The sequence below is a fragment of the Dermacentor andersoni genome, chromosome 7 (genome assembly GCF_023375885.2).
Source record: "Dermacentor andersoni chromosome 7, qqDerAnde1_hic_scaffold, whole genome shotgun sequence".
NCBI classification, from domain to species: Eukaryota; Metazoa; Arthropoda; class Arachnida; order Ixodida; family Ixodidae; genus Dermacentor; species Dermacentor andersoni.
In genome coordinates this window covers 95,552,852-95,561,088 of record NC_092820.1, presented here as the reverse complement: position 1 = coordinate 95,561,088, position 8,237 = coordinate 95,552,852, and positions in this window count along the sequence as shown.

Below are 8,237 nucleotides of genomic sequence, written 5' to 3'. Positions count from 1 at the left end.
TTCGCAAATGTTTGTTTTTTCTAACTGTTTGGAATGGGAAAAGAACTGTGGACGTCAGAGGTAATTGTGCTCTTTTTTTTTTCTCAGCTCACGTTGTATGAGCGTAACCCACGTGGATGCAATGTTGCAGGCAGGGACGCTATTCTTGGTCGAACACTTACCAGTCGGCATGACGTCGGTAACTCTTTTGTGGCTTCACGCCAGTTGCCACATCGCACAAAAGTGAAAGTATCAACGACAGGTGGTCCTCCGCGAATAAACCCTCCGAGGTGGTCGATGAACTAAACAAGTAGCACCCAGTAAGCAAATGAGCTGTTGTTCAGTTGAAGCGATCTGCGGATACCCAAATTTTGATTGCCTCTCCCCCCCCCCCCCCCCATAAAAAATGGGGTGAGAAGTGTATTGGGGTTGGCGCGAAAATCGCCGTTCCTTCGTTCTCACTGCCGCTAAGCAAACGTTATGCTCTCGTAAACATTTAAGAGAGCTTTCACACCGACAAAGGGAAATAAAATACTGCATCACATCGCTTCTAGCATGTAGTTTGGCTCTTCCACCGGAACTAATAAAATAATGGCGTACCGCAGTTTTGCTCCAGTTGTGATGCAGTGCCAGTATAACTACGTCATCATGTGCCACAAGATTTGCAGTATCAAGCCGTGTTAACATATGCAGTGCTTCAACCAGTCATATTGCGGCACCTTCATTTTCGCTTCGCATCTTCGTTGCTCCAAAACTCAGCTAGGCCAACATACTATATGAATTATGGGGCTTTACGTGCCAAAACCACGACCTTATTATGAGGCACGACTTAGGGAGGGACTCCGGATTAATTTTACCAGCGGGGGATCTCTCACCTCACCCGAATTCTAGGGAGACGGGCGTTTTTGCATTTCGTCCGCGTCGAATTGCGGACGCCGCGGCTGGGGTTTGATTCTGCGACCTCGTACTTAGCAGCACAACACCATAGCCGCTAAGCCGCCGTAGTGGGTGCCTACATAGTGTTAACAGAGCCGTTCAAAGAAATCTTCGACACATTTTATCAAAGACGAAGATGGTTCATGTGGCACGGTGCATCGGTATAGGAGCACATCGGAGGCGGCACTAGCTACTTCAGTACCTTAACAGTGCTGATTAGTGATGATAAATGTGGCTTTAAGTTGTAAAGAAAAAACGTGCGTGAACAAAGAAAGAACAGATGGATAAGGAGAGTGAAAGGAGGTGGGGGCACTTGTCAGTCATATTTTTTTTCATTATGCAGTATATGTTTTTACATATTCACGTTCAGCTGGCCTTACCAAGTTTCCCAAAAGGAAGTCTAATTCACACTGATGCTACGTTCCATTTCCGCGCGCTTTATTGAGGCTCTGTCGCGTTGGTGATGTGCAACCACCGGTCTACGTGCGATCGTATCTGCCAGTGAGAGGGTAGTAGGCCATGGAGGCGAAAGTAACAAATATAACGGGATATAGGGCTCTGTAGTATATATCTTAACTTATAATGTTTACTTTTTTTCCGAAAAGTGTGAATTTGCTCTTTCTTCTGTCATGCAAAGATAAAGTTACGCCTCAGCCTAAATTGCCTTTTGATACTTCTCGTTGCGTTATTTGTCAAATGAAGGTGTGCAAGCAATTGCGGTTATTAACCTGTAGCAACATTATTTGATATTACGGCCTGTCATCTCAAAACGTAGGCTCGCAGAAGGCTAGCACTTTTGCGCGTATTTAGTGTTGCAAATATATTCGCCCATACAGTTATGAGAGATTTCTTTTATAGCTCATTGGGTACGGATGAGTTGTATATCTGCATAAATGCCACTGTAATATGGGACATGGACATTTAATTGACACTGCGGAATGTTGGCGACAGAGGTACAGTTGGCAGTTTTTTTGTTTGTTTTTTCAAGAAAGAGAGTAACATTTAAATTACGAATAATAGCAAGTTCGCCCTCGAGGCGAAGCAGTGAAAGCAGTAAGAAGGTATAACGTTGCGCTCGAGTTCCATCGAACATTATTTTATCATTGCGCGGGAATGACATTGCCACTTCCCAGCGGATAACGACGCCCTAGAAGCTATTAGGGGTCTCACAACGCTGCAGTCAAGAGGAGCGCTGCCAGTGTGGTTACCGGTGTCGCACCTCGATTGTGCACAAGATGACTTCAACGGATGATCGTCGCCGTTGGTTAGCACCCAATTCAAGCAGGTTCAAGGTGCGGTACAGTACGTTGCTGCTATTTCTGAAAAATAAACGCCATGCAAATATGTCAAGCGGCAACTTACTCAGGGCGTGCAGAAGCATATCCGCATCAACTAAACCGCACCGCAGGGTCCTGGAGACACTACCCGGAAGCGGTCGACCTTCATATCAACACTTATGTGCCCGCCGCGTTAGCTTTGCGGCTATGGCACTGCCAGAGGTCGTGCATTTGATCCCAATCGCGGCAGCCGCATTTCGACGGGGGCGAAATGAAAAACGCACGCGCACTTAGATTTTGGAACTCGTTAAAGAACATCACGGTGTCAAAGTTAATCCGGAGTCCGCCACTACGGCTTGCCTCATAATCCGACTGTGGTTTCGGCACGTACAGCCCCATAATCCAATTCAAGTTTAATACTTCTGCCACATAGCGACGTGCCATGTGAGGACATGAAAACGCTCAACCCTCTCAGAGGTTATAAAATGTGGCGCACAACAACGCCACAAGCAAACACCTCTCCCTGTGTGTTCTGTGTACTACGCAGACAAACAGCAGTGGTGCACGCAAGGTAACGTTAAACATCAACTCACCATTCTCGTGTTAACCTAAACGTTGAAGGAATTAAGCTTTAGCCTTCAACATCACCGCTAATTATCGTCAATCAAAGCATCCAGCACGGAAAGGTTCGCTTACATCGATGCCCACAGCGCGTGGGATCTGCATAATTTTTTTTACCCAAATCGCTCTAACATGATAAAAACTCTTCCGCTGCCATAGTCTCAAAGTAAAATAAGGCCGGTTTAAAGCAATGATTCGAGGCCACTTCCTTTCTTGGTCATGCATCATCATTGGTCCGAGCGGCGCTACCCCCTCCCCCCAACTTGAGCGATGGGAGATGAAGGAATGTATTGAAATGAAAGGAATCCTTACATTACAACAGCCAAGGATTCTATTCGGTTTAACAAAGAATGGCAATATGCAAGCGATCTCTTACCCAAAAGCAAGGGAAAAACACGGTTAGAGCGTTAGAGCCCTATTCCCTGTTCCAGTCAATTTGAGCTTGACGTTTTCATGTGTTGTTCTTTTGGAGCAGCCTGATACTATTGGCTGTATGTCGTGCACGCAACCTCTGCGATGAGGTTCTCGGCGTCGGCGTAAATCGTGATATCTGCGGTGGCCTTCCGTCGAGCCGGCTCACGCGCGCTGCACACCGAGGCACGAAATGCGGATGGCGAAAAGTAGGTTAGAGCCACATTGGGTGCTTCACCGGGCTGCAGTGTGTCCTTCCACGCACCGCCCTTTTCTTGAAGTTTCATCCCCGCGCGACCGTGGCGTAACCTTTGCTCGTAGCATCTGCGGCTGCGTCGCTCTTCTACGCTTCATCGCAAATTCTGGTTTCTGCGTGTGCTTTTCTTCGAGCTTATACACGTGCTCAGCGAAGAGAGACCGAACCCGTACTGCCACCGTGACACCTAACCCGAATGCGGGAGCAAGCGGCCCGCGCGACTGTCAGCGGCACAGAGCGACACCGCTTCTTTATAAGCTGTGATTGAGACAAGAGTGCGGCCGGGCATGCAGTGCTTGTCGACAGTATATTGTAACCAGTTGTCACTACACCGACCCAGCAGGCGTTGGCGGGTGCGCATTCCCATTCCGCAGCCGCTATTTTGCGTTCCGATGATTCTGTGAGTTTCACTGCTATATTAGCGAGCCGCTCCCCTTGTGGCAAACTGGCAGACATTGTCTGCATGATTAAAACTGAAGGCGCCGGACTAAACTTCATGGCCTCCCTTTGCAAGCATGAAACAATTTTTTTTTGTTCTGATAATTTAATCATCCACATTTGTTTTGCGTCGATTCGACAGCCGTTGGGTCCGCCGTGACCTAGCGTGTTCATACGGCATCAGCGAGACGACCGCGCTGCCGCCGGCAAATGTGACTGCAAAGTGGGGGTTCGTACCTGCCGCCCATCTCTGGGTCAATGGAGCGACAACTGGTTGCATATACTGTCGACAGGCGTCGCATGATGGCCCGAGCACTGCTGACTGACGAAGCTACTAGCGTGTACGCCTTGAACGAAACGCATCTACGTGATTTGGAGCAGCGGCCTGTTATTGGACACGGTCTACGAACGACTAGACCAAATGATGATAGATGAACATGGAAAAGATAGTCTAGGCAGCGATCACAAACGTTTAGCCTTAACATTTGCGAGAGACCGCGCAAAATACGAGCCAATAGCATCTGAACTTCTAACTATGAATGAAACGCAAATAACAGAGATAGTAAAAAACGTAGAAAAGAAAATGGAGATGTACACTAGAATAGTCTGGGAACTGGTAGCAGAACTGGGAACACGGTACAGCCAATCAGCCTGCGAAGTTAAATGCGTGTTATCAAATCATAAAATTGCTTAAACTATTCCTTGAAAGCATGAGTGCGCCGTTAGTCCCTGCTTCGAACTACCCTAGGGCAATTGTGCAGTGCACCAAATTCACATACGGTGGAAATTGGAGTAACATTAGGTGTGATCTCTTAAAAAAGCTTAACGTTCGTAGCTTAACAACAACAACAGACTTTTTATTTCGGTTCACAGTACACACTGCACACCGAGGAAAATTGGGCCAAAGATGTGTAGTTCAAGCACCTACGGTTGCAGTATAAGATTTACAAAATGTTACATATTATGTTTCCAAAACCACTAAGTGGGATTCAAATGTGCTACATGTCGCACGTAATAATAATAAACAAATACAAAAATATAGTGTGCGAAGCTAAAATACCTTTAAGCAATGCAAATTATTATGTTGCGTGCGAACAATATTAATAGTAAAAATTAAATTATGCAGTTTTACGTGCTAAAACCACTATCTGATTATGAGGCACGCCGTAGTGAAGGACTCCGATAATTTGGACCACCTGGGGTTGTTTAACGTGCACCTGAATCTAAGTACATAGGGCTAACAATAGTAGAAAAACATTTATGGTAGATATAGAAATCATAACAAGTTAACTGGAGAAGAAAATAGTAGAAATATTATGATGCTGATTTACATCTCTTCTAATCACTGAAGGTAATTACTTATTACTCGTTTACTGCCTATATTCAAGCGTTGCACGAGGCAAGATAGCTTGCCCCAGTTAACCCGTGAACTAAACAACGAACTTTTTTAACATATGGTGTAAATAAGGTCGCAAATATGTATAAGCGATGTTCAGAGCAATGTTTAGATTTTTCCTTTTCTGTAAATTACGTATAAAAAGGTTATAAGTATGCTTAACAAACGGCGTATAATTTAACCCGCCGTCCTATAGTACATCTATATCTGCCACCGACACATTTTTTTTCCCCGAAAGGGGAGATACATTATAGCAAAACGCGCATGCGAGGTTACATACGAATGCATGCATGTATTACGGCCCTTTAGGCACACTTTTTCATCAACTCATCGCATGCGTTATGCGTAACTGCCTTGTTATAGGGTTTTACAGCGAAGCTGCTTGTGGCTAGCCTATTCGTCCATCCATCCGTCTGTCGCCTGTACGCTGAAAACTCCTCCGGCGCAACCCCATGCGCATGCGCGAAAGAAAAAAAAGAGAAAGAGGCGCGTGATTGGCCTCGCTAGTAGTGACGTTTTTGCGCTCCTTCGCAGCCGAACGCGCACTCAGCACTTTCTCTCTGGCTCCAAAGTGGGTTGGCCACGCGTCATACGTACTCCTGAGAAAGCAAGGCCAAGAGCAGGACCGGGAAGGAGCTCGTCTACGCCATTCCGATAATGTAGCCCGGGCACAAGAACAGGAGCAAAGTGTGAGACCGGGCTAGTTGCGATTCCGAGCCGATGTAACCAGCGCAAGAGTGGACACAGTGCACTAGTAAGGCGACAGGGACAACTCATCGTTGAGGCAGCGGCTATCGCGGAATACAACTGCGTTAGCAAATCGTCCGTAGCGTTGTCTGTTAAAGAATTCGCTTACTTGGGGTCTGTACGCGGGAAGCCGCCTTAGGCCTTGACGCGGCCTTGGCGCACTCTTGTTGATTGTGGTGACCACGTTTACTTGCACAATTGTATCTCATTCTGATCAAGTGCGCGAGTTTATGAATGCATGCCTTTTTGTAATAAACACGAGTTGGAAGTCAGCACTTGTGCTCGTCGTCTTAGTAGTGTCCCGTGTCCACCCTTGCGCTGGTTACATCAGCAAGAACAGGCTCGTTCAGCAGAGCGCAAGCAGCAACTGCGTAGCGAGGATCCGGCAGCCTACGAAGCTGTCGTTTAATGAACCGTCGTGATTAACCAAGTGATAAACACTGGAGCCGCACATTACAGCTTCGCTGGTTAACCATCTGTGCGTTGTCCGTCGGCGGTGGTCTTTTTATACCTCCTTTTATTTCGAGGGTTAAAAATCGGATGTTATTTTTAAGGAGGAAAACCGGAGAGAAATCGGGATTTTGTCGTCGCGCAGCCAAACGTTCGGGTTCTCTCTGGTAACCTTTACCAATCAGACACAATGGCTTCTTCTCGATAACGAACGTATATAAAGGAGCGAAATCACTCTCGGGCGAATGTAATAGCAAAGAGAGTCTTTAGTGTGTCCTGAAACGAACTTAGCTATACAAATGCTGTTAGGCAGGCAATACATGTATTAAAACAAAACTTGTAGGCAAAAACAACAAATGGTAATATACGTATTAGGCGATTCCTTCTTTATTTGGTTCTCTGCAGCTTGCCTAATAAAGAAAATAGCAGCGCACACAGCCATGCTTCGCAAGATTTGTTCAGTTTTTTTCTTGTTTTACAAATTCCTGTTCACGCACATTTTTTTATGAACTGCCATTGTCAGGTGGAAGCAAGCATCTATATACTATACAGCAAAACGCAAAAATTTGCCTAAACAATCGATTTAGAGATCACGGCCTGAAAGTTAACAATCTATTGAACTTCGCCGTCGTCCTCGGTTCAGCGCACACACGCATTCACTCGCGACCACGCTGGTACGTCTTGGAGACCGGCTGCTTTCGGAGCAGACAGTACTGGAACTGCGCTCTATGCAGGCGTCACTCCAAAAGTCGGTCGAGGCACTTTTGGCGTATTCACCTTCGAGTGGCCTATTAGAGAAACTAAATCAGTTCTCAAACGCGTTCTTAACCTTCAGTTATTTTTTTTCGCGTCTTTTCTTTATTTGTCCGCTGTTCATTCAGTCTTCCTTTTCCCTTGCCCCAGTGACGAGCAGCAAACCAGAAGCTCTTCTGGCGGACGTTCCTACCTTTCCCACCCCATCTCTCTGTCTCTCTGTCTCTCTCGGTGTCCATCCTAGATCTCTGTCGGGCCTTTCTCCCTTGTCTGTGCATGGTCATCCTGTTATACTGATTCGTGCCACGCGCTCTTCCAACAAAATTAATGATGCGACAACTAGTTCAATCTGCCACCCCTCTCTGAACGCAACATAACTGAGTAAATGTCCTGTCAGCGTCATAGCTACCGCTCGCATTGCAGAGCGCCGTCGACGTAGCCTTCCGTTCCTAGGGCAATACAGCTGTTTACATGTACATTCGACGTGCGGGAAACGTGATGCGATGGGCCATTATCGTATTCATGTTAACGTAGCTTTTAGAAAACAGCTACAAGCTTTTCTACATCGAATGCCGCCTGGCGGGAATGTATATATAGGCTGGTTTTCGCTTGGGTGTTCAGCATAAAGAAAGCGCATATCATATTCGTATATCAACATTATTATTAATATGAAATATCTTTACCCCTTGCTCACAGAAGACGGACAACGTTCATTAGTTTTGCAATGTCTGAATGTATTATCATCCTTTAAGAAAGAGTAATTTTCAATGAGAAATCGGTTTTAGGCCAAATTTGATAAATCTTATTTGGTGTGCGAAAATTGTGAATTATTGTGTTTTACTAGAAAAAAGAAGGACCATGGTTTTACGACTGTTATCCACTATGTGTCAAAATGTCCCCAGAAATGTTTACGTTACACCGTGTTAATACTTCGAGGAAACAGGTAGCTTGCTACGTGCGATGTGAGATGAAA